Source organism: Lissotriton helveticus, chromosome 3_1, assembly GCF_964261635.1.
Source record: "Lissotriton helveticus chromosome 3_1, aLisHel1.1, whole genome shotgun sequence".
Taxonomy (NCBI): domain Eukaryota; kingdom Metazoa; phylum Chordata; class Amphibia; order Caudata; family Salamandridae; genus Lissotriton; species Lissotriton helveticus.
The window spans coordinates 58,600,842-58,628,744 of record NC_136061.1 but is presented as its reverse complement, the minus strand read 5'-3'; the positions used below and the strand labels follow the sequence as shown (position 1 = coordinate 58,628,744).

The 27,903-nt window shown below is 44.8% G+C and overlaps 1 protein-coding gene across 1 annotated transcript in view; it reads left to right on the top strand.

The window, feature by feature from the left end:
* The first annotated feature begins 7,970 nt into the window (after positions 1-7,970).
* The window catches only part of WNT10A (Wnt family member 10A), a 341,199-nt gene continuing 321,266 nt past the window's right edge, over positions 7,971-27,903 (top strand). The window contains exon 1 of the mRNA XM_078679224.1: positions 7,971-9,317. The gene's annotated coding sequence lies outside the window, so the exon portion shown is untranslated. The remainder of the gene's footprint in view (positions 9,318-27,903) is intronic.

The following is a 27,903-nucleotide window of genomic DNA, read 5'->3' as shown; positions in this document are numbered from 1 at the left end:
CAGTGTTGTCTAAATGATTGTTTTAGTGTTAAGTCTTATACAAATTGCTTGTCCCATACATAGATCAAAGGTTCCCTTTCATTATCAGTTATCTACTTACAGAGGCAAGTAAGAAGCAATTGTTATTACTATTGCAATATGTTCGACTCATCTGACCTGAAGGTGCAAAGAGGTCCTCATAATATCAAGAGGTTCCAACTTGAGGCTTCATATATTACCTGACTGGTGTGGTCTTCATTCACAGACTCATGTGCACGTGCTACTTCAAGCAGTGCTCCCCAAAAACTGCCTCACACTTCTGTGTTTCTGTAGTGTGTGCAGCCAGCAGACAATATGGGCATATTTACGAGCCCCTTGCGCTGCCAGAGTGTCACTTTTTGTGATGCTCCGACGGCGCAAATAACAACATCCCATCTATGAAGCCACGCAAAGCCACCATGTGTGGCTTGGAATGGCCTCATAGATATGGACTAAGGCAAGGCAGCGCAACTTGTTGCGCTGCCTTACTCTGCGCTCGCGAGGCGTTCAATGGGTTTTTTAATGCAACACCCTAGATTTTGACACTTCCCCAGATTTAAGGGAGCATGGAAACTTGGGGAAGCACTCAAACCAAACGTCTCCCAAGATGAGGCGTAACGAGGAGATATAACTTTATTTCTCTTTGTTATTTCCTCTTTCCATGTGTGCAGCATTTTGCAGCATACATAGAAAGAGGAAAACACCTCTTAGGATTGTTTCTGTTCATGAAGGTGCTGTTCTTTCACAAAAACAAACTTTGTGACTACACTGGCACCCTTGCACTATGGTGCAAGTGTGCCTTCTTTGGTGCTAGGCTGCCGAAACGGAACCAGCATAGGGGGGGAAGGACAGGAACTGACCGTATTGCATAAAAGTGGTGCATTCCTGCCCTATGCAAAATCTTCATAAATGAGGGTTTGTAACTTTGGTTTAGAGAAAAGCCGAGAGCAGACATTGTGCCACAATTCCCATGCATTGCCTATTTACATACTCTCTCTTCAGATGTTGAAGCATTTCATCTGCAGGAACATGGTGGCTTGCATTCCTCTGGATCTGGGAAATTTTATTGGAGCTGCATTATTTGTCTGTAGTCTTACTGGTTTGTGCAGGAATTATAACTAATCTATATAATGGTATGTTTGGCTATATGATGACATGCTAAGTAATGATAATTATGTTTAGGCGATTAAGGTCTTTGCAGATGCTTTCACTTCTGAAATTAGTATTTTCCAGTTTATTGTTCACAGCTATGGCTGTCCTATTTGACTAAAGCACTGTGGTTTGGACACTGCTCGACATAACAGTGGAAGTCTTGGCAGCTCAATTCCAACATTACCAGATTCCTCACAGAATCCGTCCTTGTTTCTCCCCAGTCAGTGGAGCTTTATAATTCTTTTATTTTACTTCTCACCGCTGCTCTTTTACAACAGCTAAGAGCGTGAAGCATTTTAATTCCATTGTGGAATTTACAGAAATTCATAATTTGATTGCAACATTGTTCTTTGTTTACCTGGGAACCTTACGGAAAAATCTATCTGCTTTTTAAAGGCAAATTCTCCTGCAAAATGTCAGTTTGCAGAAATATTTTCAGCAAAATAACTGAAAAAATCCCAAGAATTCTTGGCCTATTTTGCTTAAAGCAAATCTATGAGAAGTCAAAATATGAGTTTTTTCCCTTCTGCAAAATCCATTTTGGTGAGCTTGCTTTAAAATGTGTTTCAATAAAAATAAAACCCCGTTAAATGTCATAACAGTCCATGAAGATTGCAAAAGTTTTGTCAGAATAACATGAAATTTGCAGATGTGTTGTTACCAAATTTCACACAGCCCTTTCAATAACTTCTCATTGTGGAAGGCATGGTTAAGCTCAAAACATGGTCCGGTTCTGCATTTTTTCTCAATACCATAGCACTTTTCTGAGCCAGTATCCAAGTTTCAAACCACTTCAGCCACCTTATCTAGAACATTGTCTCAGAGTAGCCCCCCAAAGGAAATTATATTTTTTATTCGTAAGTATATTACAATGTTTTACACTAGAATTGAGGGATTGTACATGCAAGTGATGAAAGCAGTTAATACTGTTCTTAAATATGGTCATACCGAAGACCAGCAAACAGAAATATCTGAGCATCTTCATATTTACTACTGTGTAAGGGCAGTGACATGTGGGAATCAATCTTTGTTTACTAGTATATGGAAATGTATCCTTAGGACTGCTTTCACTTCCTGAATAGGCTGGACCATTTCAGTGGAGGTAGTAAATCCTTGTAGGTAAGAAAGTAATGTCTCAGTGATGTAGAAGATGGTTTCGGTGAAGCCAAAAAATTCAGGTATGCATTCCATTGGTTAGTGGGAAGCGTCAGAATGCGTAATGCTGGGAGGAAGACAAAACAAAAGTGTTAATAGCTGGTAGAGCGACCCTGACTTTTTCAAAGATCCTACTAGCCTGATGGTGATAGGAAGAGGTGGAACTGAATCTGGGGAGACTGCAAAGTTTAAGATTTTGTTGAGTGGTACAAAAAAGTAATAACTGAGCTCCATTCTCGAGGCTCTCCGTATTACGCCCTCGTGAGTGACTGCCAGCTCATCCTGTACATTTAACTTTTATAATGCAACATGATTGGCAAGGGGCTGGGTACTTCTTCTCCATGATTGTGTAGCAATACGTTCTTTGAAGATCATGTCTTTGTCTGCATTGGTGGCAGCAATGATTTGTTCCACTGACAGAGCCGCTGGTGTGTAGGATCTTACAATAAAGTAGAGATACACTTCAGCGGACTTGGATGTCAAACTGTGACAAGGTAGTGGGACTTGTGAGAAGTCATCTACTGAGTTTTGATCCTTCCCATGCACAATCTCATAGTCCTACGCTTGCTGTCTTAACCCCCACCACTCAGAAGATGCTACAACTATTAGAGTAATATGGTTACTGAGAATAAGCAAATTATTCAGCGATACGGCTCTGTGGAAGGGGGTGATTAGAAAAAATTGTGTAAATATAGTACTTGGTACCGAGCTGCAGTGTCAGTGATAGTGGTGAAAGATTCCAGTCACCTGGTAGGGTTAAATAGAATTCTGAGTTTCATAGTAGGGGAGGTCTAATGTCAGGTCTGAAGTTGTTGGGGAACGAATGAAAGACGGATGCACTAGAGGAAGGAAAGCAAGTACTGTGGTCCAAAATGAGTTTAGCATCAATGATGGATTGTAGTGCAGTCTAGTAGTAATAAATATGTTCTGAAAAGCTGCTTTAAATCAATCAGTTCTCTGGCATTTAACCTGTGCCGATTTAAAGTCATATGGTAGATAACTGAACCTTTACAAAACACTGATATTCGTGTGTGTATATATATTTATGTCACAGCAGTGAAAATAAATGTGGCTGACTAACACATAGTAATTTGATCACCTGTGCTAATGAACGCATGTTTACATATTTATTATAACAGTGCACTTGTCACATTCAAGTTTATTACTACAATTCAGTAAAACTGACATGAGAAAAAACACAGTTAACTGTTCCACAGAGTGCATATTGCAGCCTCATAGAGCACATACTGCAGTGATTTTACATAAGGAAACAATTCTCCTTATCATGACACCTCTGCACTATAATTTTACCTTAATGCTTAGATTTAACATCTGGCATCCTGGTTTGGTTAATTACCTTTTCTTAAAACAAATCTATGTGAAACAATGCCACTGTATAAACCATAAATGCAGATGTGCAAAATATAATATGCTATTTCCAACCATAAATGGGGGCGAGGGGCATTATGACCCACTCCAGACATTGTCTCTCAGGATTCAAGGCTCCTCCACATACTCAACAATGGTAATAAATAGCATATTACACTCTACACACACACACACACATATCATTGTTGGAGTTGCATTTCAGCAATCGTGTCTTTATCACACTTATAAGTGCCCATCTACCACAAACACAATTTAAAACCAATTCATGAGCAAAATATAAATACTCATCCTCCTTTGCCACCCCTTTTCTGTTTTTACAATCAAAAACACCATTATTAAAAAAAAATATTATTATGGCTCATAAATCATTCCTTGAGTGATGATATGTTTCAACATTATTTACATAGCCCAATTCTTTAATTCATATAGAAAACAGACTTAGATTAACCCAGCCTATTTCTGTAATCTGCTCAGCATTTAATTACAATTAATTGTCTGTTCCTTTAGTATTTTTGGTGGTCCACATTCAACCGCACCAGTGCTATGTTTATTTTTCATGTACCATTGTACCATTATTTGCCTTATAATAATACGGTCACAGCCCTCATAGAGGAACCTTTCAGCCAAATATAAACAACCCATAGAGATCAAAAATAGACTGTTGGTTAAGAAAACTTTTGGCATCCTATTATTTTCTAGAGATTCGCTTGTGTGTCATATAATATTGTTGCATGTGTTACAGTTGACGAAAACAAGATTTTTAGCCATGTATATGCAGGTCCTTCTGCCAGCCTCCCCACGCTACTCAACTGCTGCCTGACTGCCTTCTGTGCCCGCATCAAAGCTGTAAATTGCTTAGCAACTTTAGTGTGTCTGTTTAGCCTTTTGTTTTGCTGTAAGCTGCTCAGCAATAGAAATTTGTTTAGCCTCTTGTGTCGCGTCTTGCCATATTTCTGCTGATACTGTACCCTATTTCTGCTCAGCGAGCCTGCTGTTTGCCGTATCCAACCGCTCACTTCCCGCCTCCACAGTGCCCCTCCAAGAACATACTTAATGGAAGCTGCAGCGTGGCCACGCCGCCAGTGTGCCAAGGTAAGTTCGTCTGCATCCAACCATGCCTGGACCGCACCCTGCGCCAGGACCCCTGGCCCTCCCGCCACCCACTGCTACACCACCGAGGAGCTCCTGGCCCTGGACCCAGGACTCCGAAACAACATCTGAAATTACATAATTTAGGTAGGCATAGCTGAACCAACAAACTCTGTCACGCTACGCGGAGTTCCGCAAGTGGTGGAGTGCGTTGGGTCGCACCGTTTGCACTGATTTTTTACCACCGGGTGTTTGCCCCGCACTGGAAAATCAGTGTGAACTGCACCATGCACAGCGTGAGAGCGCAGCTACTTTCAATGGCTCGAGTAGATTTTTGTCTTGAGTGTCAGCTTCCTCAACGCTAACGGATGGTTTCTCAGCGCAAGCGGTCACAGCCATACGTGATTGCCCACGTTGAGAAATCTCACGGGAGGTGGTATAGTGTTGGATTGTCCTAGCTCCCGCTTGCCAATGTTGGTGAGCGCAAGCATGGAAAAAACTCCGCTTCACAGAGTGGAGTTTTTTTGGAACTCCACGTGCTCCGCGGCGTCCGGAAGTATTTGTATTTTGTATTTGTATTTAGTTTATTTATAAAGCGCTAACAATCATCCTGGGTAGGATATCACGGCGCTGAGGTTTGGTGCTGAGAGGTACAATAACCGCACTGATTACTGATTACTCTAGTTTAGGGAAGAGTAGTGTCTTTAATTGTTTCCTAAATGATAGGAGACAGTCTGTCAGTCTGAGACTGGGAGGAAGTCTCTGCAAACTGTGTGGAATTCGCCACCCAGGCCTAAATTTAGGTCAAGAGAGTGCATGGTGAAATTATAGTTATTGTAGTCCGGCAAAACTTTCCAAAAAAAACTTCATTCATCTCAGCTCCTGATATTTGCATATCTGGATGGTTTTGTTCAAGAGACTTTCACAAGAGTTCCTCGAACCCAATTAAAAAAATAGAGCATTCTTATAGGCATATGGGGCCTTTTTACCCGTAGCACCATCTAATGTCCATGGGTGTCAGACTCCTGAAGGAGCGAGGGCTCTAATAGGCTGCCAGCAGCATGAATAAAAATGTTGCTGTCAGCCATTAAAGGACTTTTAATGATGCTTTATATTATTCTGAGTTATTTGGTACTTACTTTCCTATCTCTAATGTCATAGGGCCAGATGTTTCAAGATTGCATTTTGCAATTCCCTAATTGCGAATTACAAGGATTCGCAATTAGGGAATCACAAAATGCAATGTTTGAAGGTGTTCACCTTTTGCGATTCCTAGGGGGTCGCAAATGACCTACCTCATGAATATTAATGAGGTAGGTCGTAATTTGCGACCCCCAAGGAATCGCAAAAATCACAGGGATAGCGGCCTGCTCAGTTCAGCAGACCACCTTGTCCATGATTGCTTTTAAATGAAGCAATCTTTTTTTTGTAAAGCAGACCATTTTCTTTAAAGGAAAACTGTACGCATTACAAAATGAATAATGAAAAGTTTTCTTTTTATTTTTTAAGAAAAGGCAGTGGTCCGTGGGCTACTGCCTGCTCTTAAAAATGGTTTTACAAACGTTCACAAAGGAGATGGTGTCCACTGGGGACCCCTTCCCTTTTGCGAATGGGCTACCACCTCCTTGAAGTAGGTGGTAAAATGCAAATATTTTGCGACCGCAAATGCGGTCACAAAACATTCATACATACTGATGGGATTCGGTATTAGGAAGGGACGCCCTAAACACACCCTTTCCTAATACCGAATTGCAAACCCATTTTGCGATGCGGTAACAGGTTACTGAATCGCAAAATTAGGTTTGCTATATCAGAAAAGCAATTTTTGAGTTTCTAACGCAAAAAGGCTTGATACATCTGGCCCCAAGTCCTTTACAGGATAATGAATACAGATGTAGCTGGGATGATTTCATCAGTCATAGCATCAATTATATCATTTGAGATGTCATAAGTGATGTCATAAATGAACATGTCATGAGTGATTTATGTTTATGTTTCGGATTAGTGAAGCGCGTGGCTACCCGAGGGCTTCCCCAAGCTGGTGAGAGCACTGGACTGGGTGACTATGCCTGAAGTGTAAAAATCTGTCATAATTCACAGTAACACATTGTACTGAAAATATATAAAGAAAAATCTGTATTTTATTTTAACAATGTGAGAGTGTGACAGATTACATATACACATTGTGTAAAAACCCTCAGCGCATTTCCATTTCTGTTTCAGAAGAGCTGATAATGGGTTCTAGGTGATTAGGACGCACAAAAGGGAGATGTGATTGTTTATGTTTATACCACCCTGTCCCTTTTGGCAATAGAGCGTGACTCTCCTTTTCTTTGGAGCCACAGTCCTATTTGGACACATTAACCCAGGGTTTTGTGTAGCTTTTTTAAAGTACCTGTTAAATGCTGCTGAATGTGGAAGTTGCCCCACTGAGCATGTGCCCCCCTCGCCCACTCCTCCTGCCCCCTCCCTGCTGGCTGGTATACACTGTTTGAGGCTAACTGACTGGTGGTAATTGCAAACAAGGCACACTACAAACCTGGCCTACAACTTCTTACTGAAATGCTAACCAGATACTTCTCAATAGATCCCTGCCCTACATAGACGAGTACCGGCCATAGTGCATTGTGAACCTTTAGGGTTCAAGCTCCTTAGTGTGGTGCAGCAGCCACATGGAAGTGCATCAGGGACACCAAACATCTTCCCACGGAAACTGTAATTGTCCCCTTTGGTTTTATGACAGCAAAAGACGCTGCGGAAAGTTATCAAGTGCTTCATGTGACACATTCCCACGACATACTCTACTTTGTCTACTACTCAAACATTCAAGAATTTAAATACAGAGCGAGCGACTTGTGCCATCCTAGGGATTTTTAGGGCCATGGGCAAGGCATGAACACTAAAATACGTGCCACGCACAAGCCTGTGTGAAATGCATCTGCCAGCACGAAGTCTGATAGAGACGCTCACCTCTGCATTATTCATGAATAAGTGTGCCTGAGATCTAACCTGCTCGAGGAAGACACTTTAACAAGACTCCAAATGACTATATCTCTCGCTACACAACATACCTTCACCACAGCATGCTTCAGAACATCGCCAAAAAACAGGAGCAGACAACACACACTGGTGTGTGCACGCATTCAAGGTCTGAAACAAACATTATTCTGCTTGGCAGAATACCGGCGGCACAGGGACAGACAGACAGCGAGGCCCGGGCTGAACTGACAGCGGAACGTGTTTGGACACTTAAGTAATTTGCCGTGGAATGGGCAAGGCCCAGCGAGGACCCCTGAAATTCCAATTAGGAATTGGGGCGCGGTGACGTGAATGTGGTTTCACCACATCAAACCGGTTCCCGCCAAGCTTTCGAGTGCGGCGGTTAGTCACGCGCCCTGGAGGAACATCGGCATTCTTTCGGTGAGAGGGTCGGATGCGTGTCTCCTTACCCGGCCCGGACGGGAACAGCAACAGGAACGTGACATGGCAGGAAAGAGAGGCCCTCTGCGCGAGGGCAGGCGCGAGGCCTAGTCCTTCCGCGCGAGGCCTGGTGCTTCCACCTAGGCCTAGTCTGCGTAGGCAGGCGCGCGTCCTAGACTGTGTGGGCAGGCGCGCGGCCTACTCCTTCCGCGTGAGGCCTGGTGCTTCCGCCGAGGCCTAATGTGCGTGGGCAGGCGCGCGGCCTACTCCTTCCGCGCGAGGCCTGGTGCTTCCGCCGAGGCCTAGTCTGCGTGGGCAGGAGCGCGGCCTAGTCTTTCTGCGCGAGGCATGGTGCTTCAGCCAAGGCCTACTGGTTCCACCAAGGCCTAGTCTGCGTGGGCAGGCGCACGGCCTAGTCCTTCTGCCCGAGGTACTGCATCCACGCAAGGCCTAGTCTGCCTGGGCAGGCACAAGGCCTACCCTTTTGCCCGAGCCCTTTTGCTTCCACGTGAGGCCTAGTCTGCCTGGGCAGCGCGAGGCCGGCTGTAGTCAACAACAGGCCGGATTTTATGGAGACAGGACACCTCATCGAAACCTTCCACATGCTCTACCAATTACCACATTTAGAAGTGACTTTAATTTCAGTTTTCATAAACTGTGCTTCAGTGGAGAGAAGGTGATGGCGGTGCGTGCCCGGACGTGACATAGAAGGTCATCTGTGTCCCGCCTCTCAGTTAAGTAAAGAGTCTTTAAGCCACAAAGGCCACCGAGGGCTGGTTATTCCCGGTCACAAAGTTCCTTCTGTATATTAGATGCAGAGAGAACTTTGGGCCAGAAAGGAGCAGTAAGCCATGACCAGGACAATGGTGGGAGTGAAAAACTTGGCTGTGGCGATGCGTTGCCTTGGAACTTTTAATCAGACATTGACCACGCCAAGAAGTTGGCTCGTGTACAGTAGAGTGCAGAGTTGTGCGTATAATGACTGAGTTTGGGAACAGAGACCATTTACAGCCAGCTTCAAGGGGACATGAGCTCTCAGCTTGACAACATTGGGAGGCTTCAGAAAAGCGTCGCCATCACCTGTAAACCCAAAGGTATGCATTCTTGGATAGGCATGTGACATTTTTTTTTATATGGGCAAAATCTAGTTAAATCACAAATGTTGCATTACTGAAAATTTTGTGTGACTTTTGACTGTGTTAATAATCACCAGCGGGAGAATGGTTTGAGTACGAAATATCACGGTGAACAGAAAACCCAGGGCTGAAAGATATTTTCTTCTTGAACCAGACTCTTGCTGGTCTCTTGTGTGACTTTATCAGCCTTGAATTGAATAAAAACAGACTTTTAAACGGGTTTCGCTGGGCCCTATACTCACGTCCTTAACTTTACGAGCAAAAACACCAATTTATCAATAAAATGTGTAAAATCCATCAAGGCATTCCATGTTGTTGATGCAGCCCCTATTTAGATTTCACAATTTACTTCATGTCGCATTTTTTGCTTTTTCTGAACGCTGTGTTTATTTTATTTTTTATTTAACATAGGGCTCGTATGTAGTGCATACTTTGAACTGAGCCATGTCTATGTGTCGGGGTGAGTTCAGGTTGTGGTGAATGTTGATAACGGGGCATGATTGAGAGCTCTTGATTTGAGGCTGAGGGCAGTGCACATTTAGCCCAGTATATGCAACGTCATATATGTTTTCAGACTAAATGTACAACCAACCCTTGGACTCTCTGCAGAGCCTATAGAGCTATCCTCAATTAAGCGTGAGTTGCAGCTGCTATTTTTTGTGACATTGTGTGATAAAGGTATAGACATTTGTAGAAACATTGTCAGTGTCAAAGGAAGAAAAAATGCAGTGTTTACAGGTAGGTAGAGAGAGGGGGTGTGAGGGAGAGAGACCACAATGAAAGGTAAGTAGCACAGAGAAATATCTTCAGCGGGACAGAGTGAAAATACACTGATGAAGATGTAGGCGGTAGTACATGAAGTTTGCAGATGGAGGAATTAAGAAAGATGTCAGGAAAAAAGAACATAAGTGTCTAACAAAAGAATGTGGTGTGAAGGTGAGAACAAAAGTGATTGAGACAATCTGAGGACCACTGCCCTTTCCACAGACATCAGTAATGTTTAATTCACAGTCTTCTACCATCAGAATTGTAACAATTTCAATTCTAATTATTCACTAAAAAGAATTTTAGACATATTTATCAAATACTGAAAACAAGAACTGGCAAAGCCAATAATTCGGGCTTGTTTTAGGTATATATTTATTGCTGTGTGACCGTAAACTCATAGAGCGACACCCAAACACTGGTCAGAGTGCATGGTTTGGGAAGCACCGGAATTTAGCTTACATATTTTAAGTACCATCCTTAATTACATAGACCACACCTATTTAAAAGAATTTCTAATTATGCTTCTGCAGCCACGCTCCTTTTAGAAACTCCCAACCATTTCCATCCCACAAAGCACTGCACGTGCTCACTCCCAGCTTTCACTCGAGATTGCAAAAGTGCATTTAGTGAATTTTTGCCTAATTTTCCTTATTTTCAGCGGGAAAAAAGCACTTATGCCCAACCATACTACTGTATTGAAATGCTGCAGGGAATAAAGACATTTTCCAGTCGTAACAGCTGGGCTGCAGATGTGGCCTGACTCTCGCTGCAGCACATAATACATAACCTGAAGTGTCTAACAGTAGTGCCGCAGGTGATTGGAAGGTGTGGACATCAAGGTGTGCCAAGGTACACGTGAGACCGCTAGTTGGTGCAGATATCTGAGGCCCAACCTTTTAACCCTTTGACAGGTAAACAAAGGCTTTTCGTTGTATGAGCTGCTGGACAGTAAGCTAGGTTAAATCCTTCCTAACCCCTGACACATGGCCCTGACGCCCAAGGCGACATGTTATGTGGATGCACGCTTTCTTTTACACAAGCTGTAACCTAGAGATAGAGTGGAATTGGCAAACCTTTGGAAAATAAGAACTAGCTGGAGAAAACGTTGCTGGAATTAATTTTACACTAGGAAATACAAATTACTTTTAGGGAAAGAGTTCTGTCGCGTTTTTTTGGTGAGAAGATCCTCTACAAAAAAACGAATGTTGGGGTGGGAAAAACCTCCTGAAAAAGAAGTTGGGCATAGCTGGCAATCTCGGTACCTTAAAAGGCAATGTTTGAGAGTTTGTAGTCATGATCTAAAGGGTGCGTGAAGCTCTTAGCTTGGCTGCATTCTGTGGGGTGTCCATCTGCACTGCGGATGTCCTGTGACCCCCAAGCACAGGGCATCCTTGAGGGGATTCTGTCATTCCTCATCCTGCATGCTTTATTACCTGACCCTTCTGGGAGTGGACGGACCAGTCCAACCACACGTCGTGCAACCCAACTGCATCCCATTCAAACTTACCGATGTCAATCAAACAGAATCCTGTCAGGACTGACATCAGCTTTCCCGATTCCACCTGCATCTTTAGAAAATCAAAGCAGTCTAATGATTGGTTGGGGATTAGTTAAGTCCATTCTCCAAATAAAATAAACACAACATATCACACCCACTGTCAACACTCACACCTCTCGTCAACTGCTAAAACTGCCAGCATTTCCCACATAAAAACTGCTAACACTGCCAAGTTTGAGGAGTAGAACACCTACTATTAAAACTGAGCAGTACACCCACTGTCAACACTGACACCTCTCATCAGCATATCCACTGCTAATACTGACAGATTTGAGCAATATACCCACCTCTAATACTGCCAGCATTGCCCACATACACTCTGCTAACACTACCAAGGTTGCGGAGAACTGACCGAAACACCCACTATTAACACTGCCAGTGGAGATCAGTAAATCCAAGGATAACACTGGCAACGCTGAGCAGTACACCCACTGTCAACACTGACACCTCTCATCAGCATATCCACCGGGTAACCAGGAGCCCCACAGAGTACGTGTGCTAAGTGGGAACATGATCAATAAGTCAATAGGTAAATCGCGGTCACAATTTTTAAGAAATGGGACCTTTCCCAGTGGACCCTGAAGGAACCCAGTGGAAGATAGAAGTGTGGGGAGCCACCCCACCCATGGATACCTTGGGAACCAGGATACCTGCCCCAGGGAAGCCGGGTGCATAGATGTGAAGTGGCGTCGGAAACCGCCGTCGATTCCAATGGAGAACTTCAGAAAGATGCTCCTTCTGGAGAAGGTGAAAGTGTCCGGTTGAACCCAAAGGTGGATTCAAGATGTGAAGAACCTGCAAGCAGATGGGACAGAGTCTATGCCACTCAGGAGTGACCAGGAGGCACAGAAGACGAATGCCCACCGATGTCTGGTGTTGTAGGGGAGCTGACGGTGACCTTAGAACTGCAGCTGTGTGGACCAGGAGAGGCTGTGGAAGACCAGGAGCTGTACACAAGCTGTTGGATGTCGAGAGTCGAGGGGTGGGTGCCCGGCGGGAGCACCAACAAGCCTTGGCAACTGGAACCAACATGGAAATGGAGAAAGGGGCAATATCAGGACAAGCAAGGTCCAGGAGACTCGCCTCAAGCACGAATGTTAGGGCAGGTCTGAGCAATCAGGGGATCCCAAAGAATACAAAGATGACCCTCACGGGGACCCACAGGCCGGAGGCACTGGTGTCGCAAGAGGACCTTGTGCAGCTCACCAAAGATGTAAGCCCACGGTGCAAGAGATGCGGTGAGGAGGAAGATCTTGGTCACTGGAGATGCTTGAAGTTGGGGCTTCTTGGAGCCCGAAGATCTTGATGGAAGGAAGCCAACAAGCCTTTGCAACTGTAAGTCGACGCTCTGCCCAGGGGTTCAGTTCCTGCGATTGCGACGTGGGACAGTGGCCTCAAACTTGGTGAGAGAACAGGGCAGGCCTCGAGCAATGTGAATAACCACCACCTGTGTTGCTGAAACTTTCGGAGTCCGTGGGAGCTCAGGATCAGCAGACCGGTCAGCTTAGTTGGGGTGCCTGCTAATGCAGGGAAGTGACTCCTTCACTTCAAGAGAGATTCCTTCAGGTGTCTTGGATACCCACAGGCCTTGGAAGGTTCCTGTAAGGTGCACAGGTACAGCGGTTGTAGCAGACGAGCAGGGCAACAACATCAGGGGCATCAGGAGTCTTCCTAGTTGCAACCTTGATGCCCAGAGCGAAGTTCAGAGTGCCCAGACAGTCGAAGAAGTGGTGTCTGAAATGAATCTTGTCCCATGACATATCTAGAGAGCCACCCACAGGTAAGCCCTAAATTCCCTACGGAAAGGGTTGGGGCGATTCAGGGGTCCCTCCCAAAGGAGGGTCTGGACAAGGTGGAGGATAGTCCCCTGTACTGTGTCCAGTTTCGCGGCAGAATGGGAGCCAACTGCTCCCTGAGCTGGTTTGAACTGGACTATGCATGGATGGCACCAAGTATGCCTGCACGCAGACCATGTGGCACTGGCAAGCACTCCCACCCTGCCCCAATATGCTAAATCCTGTCTGGGAAGTGATCACACCTCCTTGTGACAGGATACCTATTGTTCTGCCTTCTCCTGCCCGAGCTTGACTCAGCAGCAGGAGGGCAGAAACATGTCTATGGCCGGCAGCAGCCCTGGCTTGCATTCCTGACCTGGAAGACTTGGACCAGGAGTACCATGGGCCTCCCAAAGGAGCTTTACGGTGCATGGAATCATAACACCACACCGTACATGGATTCATACTGCTCACACCGTTTACGGTGTGGGGGTATGATTCCAACATGTGTGATACCAAACATAATAGGATTTGTTGCAGCCAGTTTCGAGATGGTCATTATTTACAACAAGGGGTGGTGATGGACAGAGTCTCTGAATTAAGCAGAGTACTCTCACCCAGTCAAGAGATCAGGGCTAGATCCAACACCGTTTTTTAGCTCATTGCACCATCCCAGTTTCAGAACCTGGCTGTATGCAAATTAGTCTGTCCCTGGCCCAGTGCATCATGGGAACAGGGCAGACCAGACTACAAAAGCCAATTCCTACACTGGGAAGGAAACAAGCTTCCGGGGACCGGTTTCTGCCATTTCAGGCGTCTTCGGCCCGGCTTGCTTGAATCCTGATGGTGCAATGAGCAAGGGACTCACATCTGAGTATACCCTTCCACGCTTAGGGTGGACAAAATTATTTACAACAAGGGGTGGTGATGGACAGAGTCTCTGAATTAAGCAGAGTACTCTCACCCAGTCAAGAGATCAGGGCTAGATCCAACACCGTTTTTTAGCTCATTGCACCATCCCAGTTTCAGAACCTGGCTGTATGCAAATTAGTCTGTCCCTGGCCCAGTGCATCATGGGAACAGGGCAGACCAGACTACAAAAGCCAATTCTTACACTGGGAAGGAAACAAGCTTCCGGGGACCGGTTTCTGCCATTTCAGGCGTCTTCGGCCTGTCTTGCTTGAATCCTGATGGTGCAATGAGCAAGGGACTCACATCTGAGTATACCCTTCCACGCTTAGGGTGGACAAAATTATTTACAACAAGGGGTGGTGATGGACAGAGTCTCTGAATTAAGCAGAGTACTCTCACCCAGAGATCAGGGCTAGATCCAACACCGTTTTTTAGCTCATTGCACCATCCCAGTTTCAGAACCTGGCTGTATGCAAATTAGTCTGTCCCTGGCCCAGTGCATCATGGGAACAGGGCAGACCAGACTACAAAAGCCAATTCTTACACTGGGAAGGAAACAAGCTTCCGGGGACCGGTTTCTGCCATTTCAGGCGTCTTCGGCCCGGCTTGCTTGAATCCTGATGGTGCAATGAGCAAGGGACTCACATCTGAGTATACCCTTCCACGCTTAGGGTGGACAAAATTATTTACAACAAGGGGTGGTGATGGACAGAGTCTCTGAATTAAGCAGAGTACTCTCACCCAGTCAAGAGATCAGGGCTAGATCCAACACCATTTTTTAGATCATTGCACCATCCCAGTTTCAGAACCTGGCTGTATGCAAATTAGTCTGTCCCTGGCCCAGTGCATCATGGGAACAGGGCAGACCAGACTACAAAAGCCAATTCTTACACTGGGAAGGAAACAAGCTTCCGGGGACCGGTTTCTGCCATTTCAGGCGTCTTCGGCCCGGCTTGCTTGAATCCTGATGGTGCAATGAGCAAGGGACTCACATCTGAGTATACCCTTCCACGCTTAGGGTGGCCAAAATTATTTACAACAAGGGGTGGTGATGGACAGAGTCTCTGAATTAAGCAGAGTACTCTCACCCAGTCAAGAGATCAGGGCTAGATCCAACACCGTTTTTTAGCTCATTGCACCATCCCAGTTTCAGAACCTGGCTGTATGCAAATTAGTCTGTCCCTGGCCCAGTGCATCATGGGAACAGGGCAGACCAGACTACAAAAGCCAATTCTTACACTGGGAAGGAAACAAGCTTCCGGGGACCGGTTTCTGCCATTTCAGGCGTCTTCGGCCCGGCTTGCTTGAATCCTGATGGTGCAATGAGCAAGGGACTCACATCTGAGTATACCCTTCCACGCTTAGGGTGGACAAAATTATTTACAACAAGGGGTGGTGATGGACAGAGTCTCTGAATTAAGCAGAGTACTCTCACCCAGTCAAGAGATCAGGGCTAGATCCAACACCGTTTTTTAGCTCATTGCACCATCCCAGTATCGAGATGGTCAACGCATAATGACACAGTGCCCCTCTTCATGCCATATGGCTGTCTCACTTACAAGCCGGGAGAATGGACTCTGTAGGTCATAGGGGTGTCCTGCTCATGCAAGAGCACCCTCACACTTAGAACCAAGCGCACTGCCTTCAGGGTTGAAAGGCCTGCTCTAGAGGTGACTTATAGGTTTTAAGTGTAGTGACATTAGATATAGGGAACCTATATCTTTCCTAAGCACCAGCTTACACAGGCTGCAATGGCAGGCCTATAGTTGGAAATTTAGTGGTTTCCCATGGGTGGCATATTGCGTACTTTAGCCCATGGGGTACCTCTGGTGTACCTATGCCCTGGGTACCTTTAATACCACATACTAGGGACTGATACGTGTACGCCAGTGTCCAATCTGGGAAGTACTTACCAAACCAATTTAACGGAGAAAGCTAAGAGACTGGGGTCCTGATTAGCAGGTTCGCAGTCAGACAAGTCAGAAACAGCATTGTATCAATCAAAAAGTGGGGGTAACCATAAAAGCAGATCCTACTTTCCTTCACAACCCCCTCCCCAAACGTAAGGAGATGAAACTAACCTTGCCCAGTTGAGTCTTCATTTTCTAAGTGGAAATATCTGGAGAGTCCATCTGCATTGGCATGGTTACTCCCAGGTCTATGTTCCACTGAATAGTCCATCCCCCTTAGGAAAATGGACCACCTCAAAAGTTTGGGGTTTTCACCCTTCATCTGTTTAAGCCATAAGAGGAGCTTGTGGTCTGTCTGAACAATGAATTGAGTGCCAAACAAGTATGGCCTCAACTTCTTCAGCGCCCAGACCACAGCAAAGGCCTCCCTCTCAATGGCTAACCAACATTCCGCCCTGGGGGTCAACCTTCTGCTGATAAAAGCTTCTGATTGATCCTGGCACTCTACATCAAGTTGTGATAAAACAGCCCCTACCCCTAACTCAGATGCATCTGTCTGGACAATGAAAGTTTTAGAGTAGTCAGGACTTTGCAGAATGGAAGCAGTGCACATGGCCTACTTGAGGTCATCAAATGCCGTTTGACAGCTTACTGCCCACTCAACGTTCTTGGGCATTTTCTTAGATGTGAGATCATTCAGGGGAGTTAGAATGGACCCATATTCCTTCACAAATCTTCTGTAATACCCAGTCAGGCCCAAGAAAGCACAGACCTGAGTCTGGGTAGTGGGAACAATCCATTCCATTATGGCCTGGATTTTGCTCTGTAATGGTTGCACCTGGCCTCCACCTACCAGTGGCCCAAGTACAAACCTTTGGTCTGTCCTATCTGGCACTTAGTGGCCTTGATAGTGAGGACTGCTTTCTGCAGAGCCTCCAGAACATTCTTGAGGTGGACCAGGTTATCCTCCCAGGTGGAGCTAAATACAGCTATATCATCTAGATACGCTGCACTATAGGCTTCCACACGTTAGGACTTTGTTGACCAACATCTGGAATGTGGCAGATGTATTCTTCAAACCGAAGGGCATCACAATAAATTCATAATGCCCACTAGGGGTTGAGAATGCTGTTTTTGGCTTGGCAGCCTCAGCAGGCTGATTTGCCAGTAGCCAGCAGTCTAGTCAAATGTTCTCAGAAACATGGCTGAGACCAGAGTATGTATAAGTTCATCTGCCCTGGGAAGTGGATGAGCATCAGCCTTAGTGACTGCATTGAAACCTCTGTAGTCTACAAAAAACTTCATTTCTCGTTTTCCACCCTTGAGGTTTGGGTACCAGGACTACTGGGCTAGCCCAAGGGCTATCTGAGGGTTCAATGACTCCCAACTCCAGCATCTTTTGGACATCTGTCCTGATGCAATCTCTGACATTGTCAGGCTGCTTGTAGATTGTATTCTTAACAGGCAGATTATCACATGTGACCACTTCATGGGTGCACCAGGTGCTCTGACTGGATGTCAGGGGGAACATATGCCTGTACTGGTTGAGGACTTTCCTGCAATCAGTCTGCTGTTGATCAGTGAGACTGCCTGCCAAGGCTACTCCATCTACAGGTCCATTATCAGGATTACGAGAGAGTGGATGAGGGCGAGGGTCACTCTCTTCCTCCTGTCCCTCATCAGTTGCCATGAACAAGCCAATGTCAGGCCTGTCGACAAAAGGTTTCAGGCGGTTCACATGAAGTACCCTATGGGGACTTCTTGGAGTACCTAGGCCCATCAAGTAGGTGACCCCACCCTTTTGCTCAAATGTGTCGGATCCACTCATTTTGTCTTGGAGCTGCTGGGGCCACAGGCTCCAATCCCCACACTTTCTGGCCTGGCTGGTAAACAGTCAAGACAGCCTTTTGGTAATGCCAAGCGTTTGGAGTTCTTTTCCGGGCCTCCAGGTTTTTGCTGGCCTTCTTCATATACTCAACCATGCGTGAACGCAGGCCAAATACATAGTCCATTATGTCCTGTTTAGGAGGTTTGAGAGGTTGCTCCCAACCTTCCTTCACTAGACACAATGAACCTCTAACTGGATGTCCAAACAGAAGTTCAAATAGGCTGTAGCCAAGCCCCCCTCCGAGGAACCTCTCTGTAGGCAAAGAGAAGGCAGGGTAGTAGGACATCCCATTTTCACCTAAGCTTTTCTGGGAGACCCATGATCATACCCTTGAGGGTCTTATTGAATCTTTCAAGAAGCCCATTTCACTATGGATGGTAGGGTGTGGTGAACCTGTAGTTCACTCTACACTCTTTCCACATGGCAGTAATGTAACTGGACTTGAAGTTGGTACCTCTGCCTGTTAAAACCTCCTTAGGGACGCCCACTCTGTAAAAGATTCCCATCAGGACCCTGGCCACTACAGAAGCTGTAGCGGTTCTAAGGGGAATGGCCTCTGAGTACCTAGTGGCATGGTCTACCACCACTAGGATATAATTGTGCCCAGATGTAGTTGAGGGGTTTAAGGGACCAACAATGTCAATCCCTACCATTTGAAAGAGGACCCCAACCACTGGAAGTGGTTTTAAGGGGGCCTTTGTGATGCCACTTGCTTGCCATTGGCTTGGCAAGTGGCACAGAAGTGACAAAACTCATTGGTGTCCTCAGACATATGGGGCCAGTGAAAGTCAGGGACAAGCTTGTCCCAAGTCTTACTTTGCCCTAAGTGTCCTGCCAGAGGAATATCATGTCCTTGGGAGAGCAGTAAACCTCTAAACATCTGGGATATTACCAGCCTTCTGGTACTACCAGGCATGGGGACTCTACCCTCTGAGTATAGAAGTCCATCTTCACAGTGGGACCCACTGATATTCCCTGTTGCCTCAGCAGCAGCTTGCTGTCTGAGGGGTTCATTAGAGGGGAAGGTTTGCTGCTCCAAACTCAAACCTGCCCTGGAAGGGCCCCCTGCAACCAAGAACTCAGCCTGATCAGGCCCAAGTTCCTCTGGGGCAGTACCTTCACAGGGCTAAGATCATCTCCCTCAGGAGACTGATTTTCACTCTGAGTCTGTGAGGAGGATAAAGCTTATCCTTCCTGCTCCTTCTCTTGGAAGGTGCCTAGTCTATTTTTCCAGAATCCAGGGCCTGTTCAGTGGTAAACTGTTTGGCCTGAGCTCTGGTGACAGCAAACACACTAGCAGAGATGCCCACCATTTATGCATGATTCCTGAACTCTACTTCAGCCCAGACTGAAGTTTCTAGAGCATTGCCCAGTAAACAATCTACAGGTAGGTCTGCAGATATCACAACTTTTTTAGGTCCAGTTACCCCTCACCAGCTGAGGTTCACAACTGCCAAGGAATGATCAGCCCTGACATTGCCAGCGTTGGTCATTTGGTACACTTGTCCAAGCATGATCTGATCAGGAGACACAGGTTACTCTGTCACCATGGTGACACTGACCTCTGTGTCCATGGAGCCATTGGCTCTTTACCATTAATTATAGGCTGTTGTCTGTACTTGCCCAAGTTAGTGGGACTTACAAGTAATGTGGCAAGATCCATGTCACCATCACAGACTAAAACAGCCTGAGCTGGAATCCTGACTAAGTCAGAACCTACCTCAGATCCCAAGATTAACCCTACTAATCCCTTGGTTGCTGTGGTACCACTTGTACTGGTGCTAGAGGGTGCAGTTGCCTTAGGGACAGTAGTAGCAGGAGTTTCCTTGGCCTTTGAACAATCAGCATCCTTTGTCCAATTGGTCTTTACTTACAGACACTCAATCACTCAATCAATCAGGTGTTTGTTGAGCGCAACTACTCACCCGTATGGGTCTCAAGGCGTGGGGGAGTCTCAGGGTCCAGTCCATCAAGGAGGGGTCTGTCGAAGAGCCAGGTTTTGAGGTTTCTTGAGAATATGGGTTGCGAAGTTATCTGTCTGAGTTGGAGCAGAAGGTCGTTCCAGACTCTGGCTGCGCGAAAGGAGAAGGAGCGGCCTCCCGATCTGGTCTCTCTGGTGCGAGGGACCACGGTGGAGGAGAGCTGGGCTGATCATAGGATCCTTTGGGGTGTGTGGAATTTTAGTTTGCTGTTCAGGTATGCTGGTCCGGTGTCGTGGAGGGCCTTGTGAGCGTGGGTTAGCATCTTGAAGGTGTATCTAGCTTCGATGGGGAGCCAGTGGAGTGTGCACAGGTGCTGGGAGATTTGGCAGTGTCTTGGCAGGTTGAGGACCAGTCTTGCGGCGGCGTTTTAATGTTCTGTAGCTTGCAGGTGAGGTTTTTGTTTATTCCGGCATAGAGTGCGTTGCCGAAGTCGAGCCTACTGGTGACCAGGGCATGAGTGACAGTCTATTTTTGTTCAAGGGGGATCCATTAGAAGGTCTTACGTGGAGGGTGTGGAAGCAGGAGGACGAGACAGAGTGGATCTGGCGGTCCATTTTGAGCTCTGAGTCCAGGATGATTCCTAGGTTGCGTGCGTGGTCCTTGGGGTGGGCGGGCTTCCGAGGGTGGGGGGCCACCAGGTGTTGTTCCAGGTATCGGGGTTTGGGCCCATGATGAGTACTTCCGTTTTGTTGATGTTTAGTTGTAGGCAGCAGTTTTTCATCCATTTGGCAAAGGCTTCCATGCCTTCACGAAAGTTGTGCCTGGTGGTGTTGGGTTAGTTGGATAGGGTGTAGTGTAGTTCCTATATTCCCAATAGGCTCTGCGCATTGGAATAACACAAACGATAGTTTAGACGTAGGACTGAGGTCGACTAGGTCTTTATTGAATATGTTAGACTTAATTAGGTATGCCAGCTAGCTCAGAGGTCACTAGAAACTTTCTCGAGTGAACAGGAAGGTGTTAACTTTCCTGAATAGACAAGACAAGAAGGGATTAGTTTTTGACAACCGCATAAACATGACAACTTTGCTCCCTCCAGAATAAGGAGTATATCTCCAGAGTCGCGGAAACAATAGATAGCTATTTCACTCAGTCAATCGTGCAAGCTTAGTTTCACCAAGAGTGCAGAGAAATAGAGAGACGGGCGTTTTCAATAAAAGTGGTTATTTATTGAACAGTCTTCTTTCTCATGCAAGAGAAGTTAATTGCCACAATTGCAATACTTGTCATAAAGTAAAGTGCGTACAGTAAAAGGAGTATTATGAAATAATACTGTAAAAGCATTGACATGGTTTCTAAGCCATAAGATACTTAAAACGGATAAAATACATACAATGATAAAAGTTGACTAAACGTACTCAACTGGTGTTTCTAAAATACGCCTACCCAGGTGTACCTAACCTAAGCCTAGTACGTGGGAAGGAGTAAGTGAGATGTAGATTGAGTTAAGATAGTTTTTGCCAAGAATCTGAATCAAGAATTCTCTAAGGGTCTAATCAGCTCCGTACCTTGGTTATAGAATGAAGGAGGTCTTGTATCTCTCTCTCAGGACTCGATCTCCCAGCAACCCGCAAGGGTGATCGGAAAACACTGGAGCTGGATTTCTCGGCAGGAGAAAAGACAGCGTCTCTCTCAGTGCGTCAACGGGAGGGTCGGCTTCCTTCGGCACTCGTTACAGCAGGGCGTCGGGTAAGTAGATAGCCGATCTGCTCCTAACCACCGTGTGTTTGCTAAGGCAGATGCTGGTATATTTATACCTGGAAGGTGCCGAGTTTGACGTAAGGTTGGACATAAGACGTCACTAAGAACTCGCAGTTCTTTCAGGACTCCAGGAGTTCTTGGACAAATCAAAACAGAAGCAGGGGGAATTCTCGGGCTGCTGGAGGCTTGGTTTGTTTAAGAACGCGTTGTACTTTCTAGGAGTCAATGGGAGTAGCCTTGCCGTATTTGGACTGCATTAGCTATGACTAAATATGGATATGATTCTTATGCCTTTATTAGGATATGATTTGTTATAACCACATAAGGGCATAAATCGGGAATATTTAAATAGGGTCCTAGATACGTTCACAACACCCACTCCACGTATAATGTCCATCATTACTAAATACTAAGCAATATTAAACATATAACGATGCATGTGTTTTCCAGCCCACCCCAAAATACATAAAATGCATTTGAAATGGTTTATACCCGAAAAATGAGTATTATACTGTACGTTTTCAAGCAGTAGTATCATTCAGATAATGCATATAAAGTACGTTGAAATATTTGCTGAATGAATTGCGAAAATTACATTTATGAAATGGCTCTTAATACAGAAGAGAAGGTTGAGACCATTTCATCACATATTTATACAAGACTGTACATGTGCTAGAGGCTAAATCAAAAATATTGTCTCTAGAGTCTCTAAAAATAGAAATCTTGTTCTCTAAGAATAGTTCTACTTTAAGCAGAGTATCATGTGCCCCAAAAAAAAAGTAAATATTTTGGGAACGGAAAAATAATTTCGCTTTCAGGGAAAAAAAAAATAGTTCCAATGTTTTTTAGAAGTTCTGTTTATCAAAACTGAAGGCCAAATTCAGAGTTCAGGGAACGCTGTGTACTCGTTTTTTCTTAAAAGTTATTCTCGTTGTTCGGAGAGAACATTAACTCAGATAGGCTGGCAAAGAATTTGTCTACAACAGTAGGTGAAAGTTGGACCAGGTCCGAAAAAGTAGAAATAGTGCATATATGAGAAGCATTGCTGTCATCGGTGTCTAGATCAGCAATGGTCACAGAAGGTTGTACCTGTGTGCCGCTTTCATCTCGTACCTCACGCCACCTAATCGTAATGGTGAGGTCTCAGCGAATGCCGTCATCAGAATAGGTAGCCGCTGGGGACAACACGTTGCATGAGCCGTTACCGAACCAAGCAAAGTATCGATATCCATAGGTACTGCTGATGGTAGTGTAAGACAGACGTCCAAAACGCATTCTTCACCGCATAGCAGGCATCGTAGAACAGGTAAGATGCAATCTTGCCAGATTGGTCTGAATGAAAGAAACCAGGTGGTATTCAGATCTCTTAGCCGAGCAAAGCCGAGGACCTTAGTAATCCGCTCTCGGTATCTCATTGCTAGGATCGTGTCTTCCATTGTTGCCTGAGTTTTGTCTGTGACTGGACTTGCCATATCGGAGCAGAAGGAACAAAAATAAAATTCCTTCTACGAGTCCCAAGATGAGAGGCAGGCCGCCGAACACAGAGTGTACGAAATTCGGGAAGATGCTCAGAACTGCTTCAAAGGGTGCTAATAGTCCTGAAAAAATTGTCTTAAATACATGTGCGATGCCACTGGTATCTGACATGTTTAAGATTTGACCTAACATTTCTCCGAAATTCACGGGGCAATTTGTCGATAATAATGCATGTATCTCTGCTGCTGTCCTTGCGACTTGCAGATCATACGTTTCTCTAGACGAGGTTAAAGACACAGTTGTCTGTAAAAGAATAGACTTCATTCTGCTTAAAGTATCAATTCAAATAGAAGAGATATTCAGAGAAGGCCATATTGCTGCCTCCTTGTCTGGTTTGCTGTTTGGATACAATACTTGCATACAGCAAATGACCCTGGAAGTAACGCTCACGAGATAGGCCGTTCCTGGCACCATGCCACAACAGCTGTGGTCACTTATTATAACGTAGCTGCCATTGGAAAGCTGTCTGAAAAAAGGCTCAATCTGTGTAGCAGGGGTGCCGTGCAGGTGACATGAAAGGTTATTTGATGAACCTTCGCAGGCTCCTTGACACAGAAGTGTACCGCTTAGTGAATTTTTACAGTTGTTACCACTAAGAAATACTTCTTTTTTCCCTTCACTATAACATCTATGTGTATAAGGTAAATTCCAGGTTGATTTTATGTATCCTTTACCCAACCTTTCATACAGGCCTGCTGGTATATGCTTTTGGCAATATTGAAACTGAAAAGTCGTAATCGGAATTGTAACTGTACCATGTATTATCCATTCAATGTCAGGTCGTTCTGATATTGTCAATGGTAATTTTTCTAGTTTTTCAATGCTCAGCACCGTATAGTCTGCTCCTTTTTGTGCCAAAGAGATTTGTTTATCTGTAAGGTTAAAGATAGAAAATAATGACATTGTGTTGATTAGACGCCATGGCACGTAGCCTGAACGGAGGTTTTGTAACGTCCAGCCTAACTGTACAATAGAACCTAATTGGGACTGGCCATGTTGTAACATTAGCATATCCTGTTCTATTATATCAATAGCAGATGATACAATGCTGTCCAGTGAATACATTCTGGAGGACAGAGTCGTTAACCCATTGTCCACTACAGACAGTGATTTTTCCAAATGAATACAATCAATTTCTCGTATTTTTTCAGCAGTTTCAATTTGCGTTACTTTCCAAGCTTCATTGTAAGCAGCGTATATACCGGCCTATATGAAACGTTTTTGACGCTGTTTACGAGGTCCCAATATGAAATCTCGCAAGTCAGCACCTTCTTTAAGTAAAGTCAAGTGTTGCTTTATTTCAGGCAGTGTGGACTTATGTAGCCACTCAAGGCATAGTTTTCCTACACTATATGTTGTTATTATCCCTGGATGTTGTCTCTGGGAATATCTTGGGTCTGGCCTGTTCTGTTTGAACCCCTGTGTTTTGTTCAGGAATCTATCTTGACAATTATTAGTGTCTGTGGGCCAGATCAACCATTTTCTCCAATCAGGATTAGTTCTGTATTGGTGTAAAATATGGGATACGTCTATCTCCACATCTGTAGTGCTGTGACCATCAGGTATGGGTTTTGGAATAGACGGTTTGTTTAAGTCTTTTATCTTGGCTAGGCCAAGACAGGTTGTTTGTGGAATGGTGTCATTCAGGAATATTATCTGTTCTGGGATCATGCAGGCTCTGAACAATGATTCTAAACCTTGTACCTACCAGTCTTTTGCACCCCAGACTGTTTTAGTCTCAAGAATTCAAAACCAAATGTAGACATTGATTCATAAAAATTTTCAGAATAAAACAGTTTAGTATTTTTCAACATGTTTTTCATTCCTGTCTTATTCATAATCTTAAAATAAAACGTTTCTGGATCAGTGTTATTATACCCTGAGAAGTATGGGAATTTCTCACAAAATGTTTTTGAACTGCCTTTTGGCGGTGTTGGACAATGTTCCCATTGACTATAAGTAAAAACATTTCCAGGTTTAGCAGATTTATGCAAATAGTGATGTCCATAATGATTAAAACAATACATTTCTTCATAATTTGATGAACCTTGCAAATAATCATGTTCTGTAAATTTTGCTGACATTTCTAAATCTGACATCATATTATTAATATTTTCAAAGTCCCAATCATCGGAGAAAGTACTAGGTGATACAAAGTCAATTAAAGAAACCTGGAACTGGTGTGGATATTTCAAGAGTTCAATCGGGCCATAGATTTCGTAATCAGTAGCGTCCCATGCTATACCACCAGGTATTGGAATGGCTGTGATGTTCACTGATGACAGTTCTCTTTTTTTGATGTGAGACGATCTGTGAGGTTTTAGAACCAAGTTGATGTTCTGACTTGCTGTGTCCATTGTACTATATTTTCCATCAATTTTTTATTTTTTTATTTCTTATATCGCGCAGGAATCAATCCCGTAAGGGTATCTCCGCGCTTTGCCCACCAGAACATTCACAGAGTCAGTGAGAGTGATTAGTGGAACTGGAATGCTTCCCGGAAAAGGAAAGTTTTTAATGTCTTTCTAAAGGACAGATGATTGGTGGTCATTCTCAAATCTGTAGGAAGCTTATTCCATAGGGCAGGGCCGACTGAGGAGAATGCTCGGTCTCCCTGTCTGGATTTTTTTGTTGCAGGGGGTTTCAGAAGAGCTTGGTTGCTTGAGCGGAGTGACCGGCTACCCAAACTTAAAACCAAAATGAGCCAAAGGAGGAAAAGTACACCTAACACAATCCATAATTCAATCCATGGTGAATTCAGATATGTTTCTCCAAGTTGATGAAAGAGTTCTGTAATGTTGTCTTTGAAAGTTTTGTTTGCTGGCTTGTCCTCATGTTCACTTGGATCATCAGAAAAGTCATCGAAATTGATGAAGTAGCCAGATGCAGTTCTGTCAATTGTTGGAATTGCTTCCGGATTTTCGTTAATCTTTGGATTTGTATGTTCAGAGGCTACATCATTGTAGACAGGTGTTTCTTGACGAACTGCTGTAATTTGGGTATCAAGAGGCACAATTCCATGGCTTTGTTGCATAGTCCTTCTTTATTTACTGCAGGTTTATGAAATGTGATTAGTCTTTCAGTTTGAACCTATTGGATTGTAGCAAGGGTTGGTCTTCTGCTACTTCTTGGGAGTCCACTGGGCCTACTACTTATTATTGGCCACATGATTGTGGTTTTACCAGGTCGATTGATACAACTCTGTTCTCCTTTTTACCAGCAAGGGGCGGTAGTACTACTGATCTTGTTCCGCTAATAGCTAAGACAGGTGCTGCTTTTCTGTAAGAAGGCCCAAATTCCTTCTTCACCGCGATCTTTTCTCTGACCAGATCCCCAATCTTTGGAATCCAGACAGGTCTTGCTGGGACAGGTGGTTTTTCTTCAGTGGCCGTTGGCTTTAGCTTTGTGTTACTTAGACTTCTTCTTGTTTCATTTAAGTCCTGTAAAACAGCCAAAGGATCTTTGATATCAAAGGTTTTTTGTTTCACCACTGAAGTCTGACGATCAAGGTCTTAGATTAACATTCTAGTACCAACCAAAAGTTCATACGGAGTGATTCCCCCCCGAGAATTTCTTGGCAGATTATTAAGACTACGTTGGACACTTATTAGATGTTTGACCCACCCGTTACCCAAACCTAATACCCTCACTGTTAGAGATTGCTTTATGTCCCGGTTTTTTCTCTTCGCTACCGCATTTCCCTCGGGATGGAATGGACTAGAGTACCGCAATGCAATGCCCATGCTGGCCATGGCCTCCTTGTAAGCTCGAGAGCTAAGTGCAGGACCCTGGTCAGAATGTAGCATGCCAATTGCATATGTGCCGATAAAGACTCGCATTTCTTTTATAGCAGTTCTGGCGTCAGCCGAGCGCTGGGGCCACATCCAAATGAATCTCGTCTTAATAATTATGGGGTCGCATTCTTCCGTGTGGATGTCTGCGTGTAGATAGCCTAATGCTGTCTAATAGAGGCGTCTGGGCTGGTATCTGGTCCGGTTCACATCTGCGATCTCTGTTGCAGTCCTGACAATCCATTGCAAAGTTATAAATTTGCACGCTCATCCCTGGCCACCAGTATTGTGATTGCAATTCTATTAGAGATTTCAAGATCTCTTGGTTTCTCAGACCCATTCCCAGGTGTGCTTCTTGAATCAAGTAAGCCCTCCGGTTCGTGTTTGGAATTACTCTATCCCCCACTCCAGGGATTCGAGCAAAAGGAACGGAGTTCGCATCAATTATGTATGTATTATTGAGTGGATAGTTGAGAGGTAATGCCGCATAGTCGCCTTTTAATGAGGCTTTTACTGCCAGCATGGTTTTTCCATCTATTTGTTTTTTAGAATGCTTTTTTGTAGCTACGGAAGCCGGTTGAACAGCTGCCGCTGTGGCTTTGTTAGCCAATGAATTCCCTGCAACGTGAACGCCATCATGTTGAAGACTCTGCGTATGTATCACGTGAGTATTTTGTAGTTCTTTCTGTAAAAGAACTACTTGTTCCCATAGTTTTTTATGCT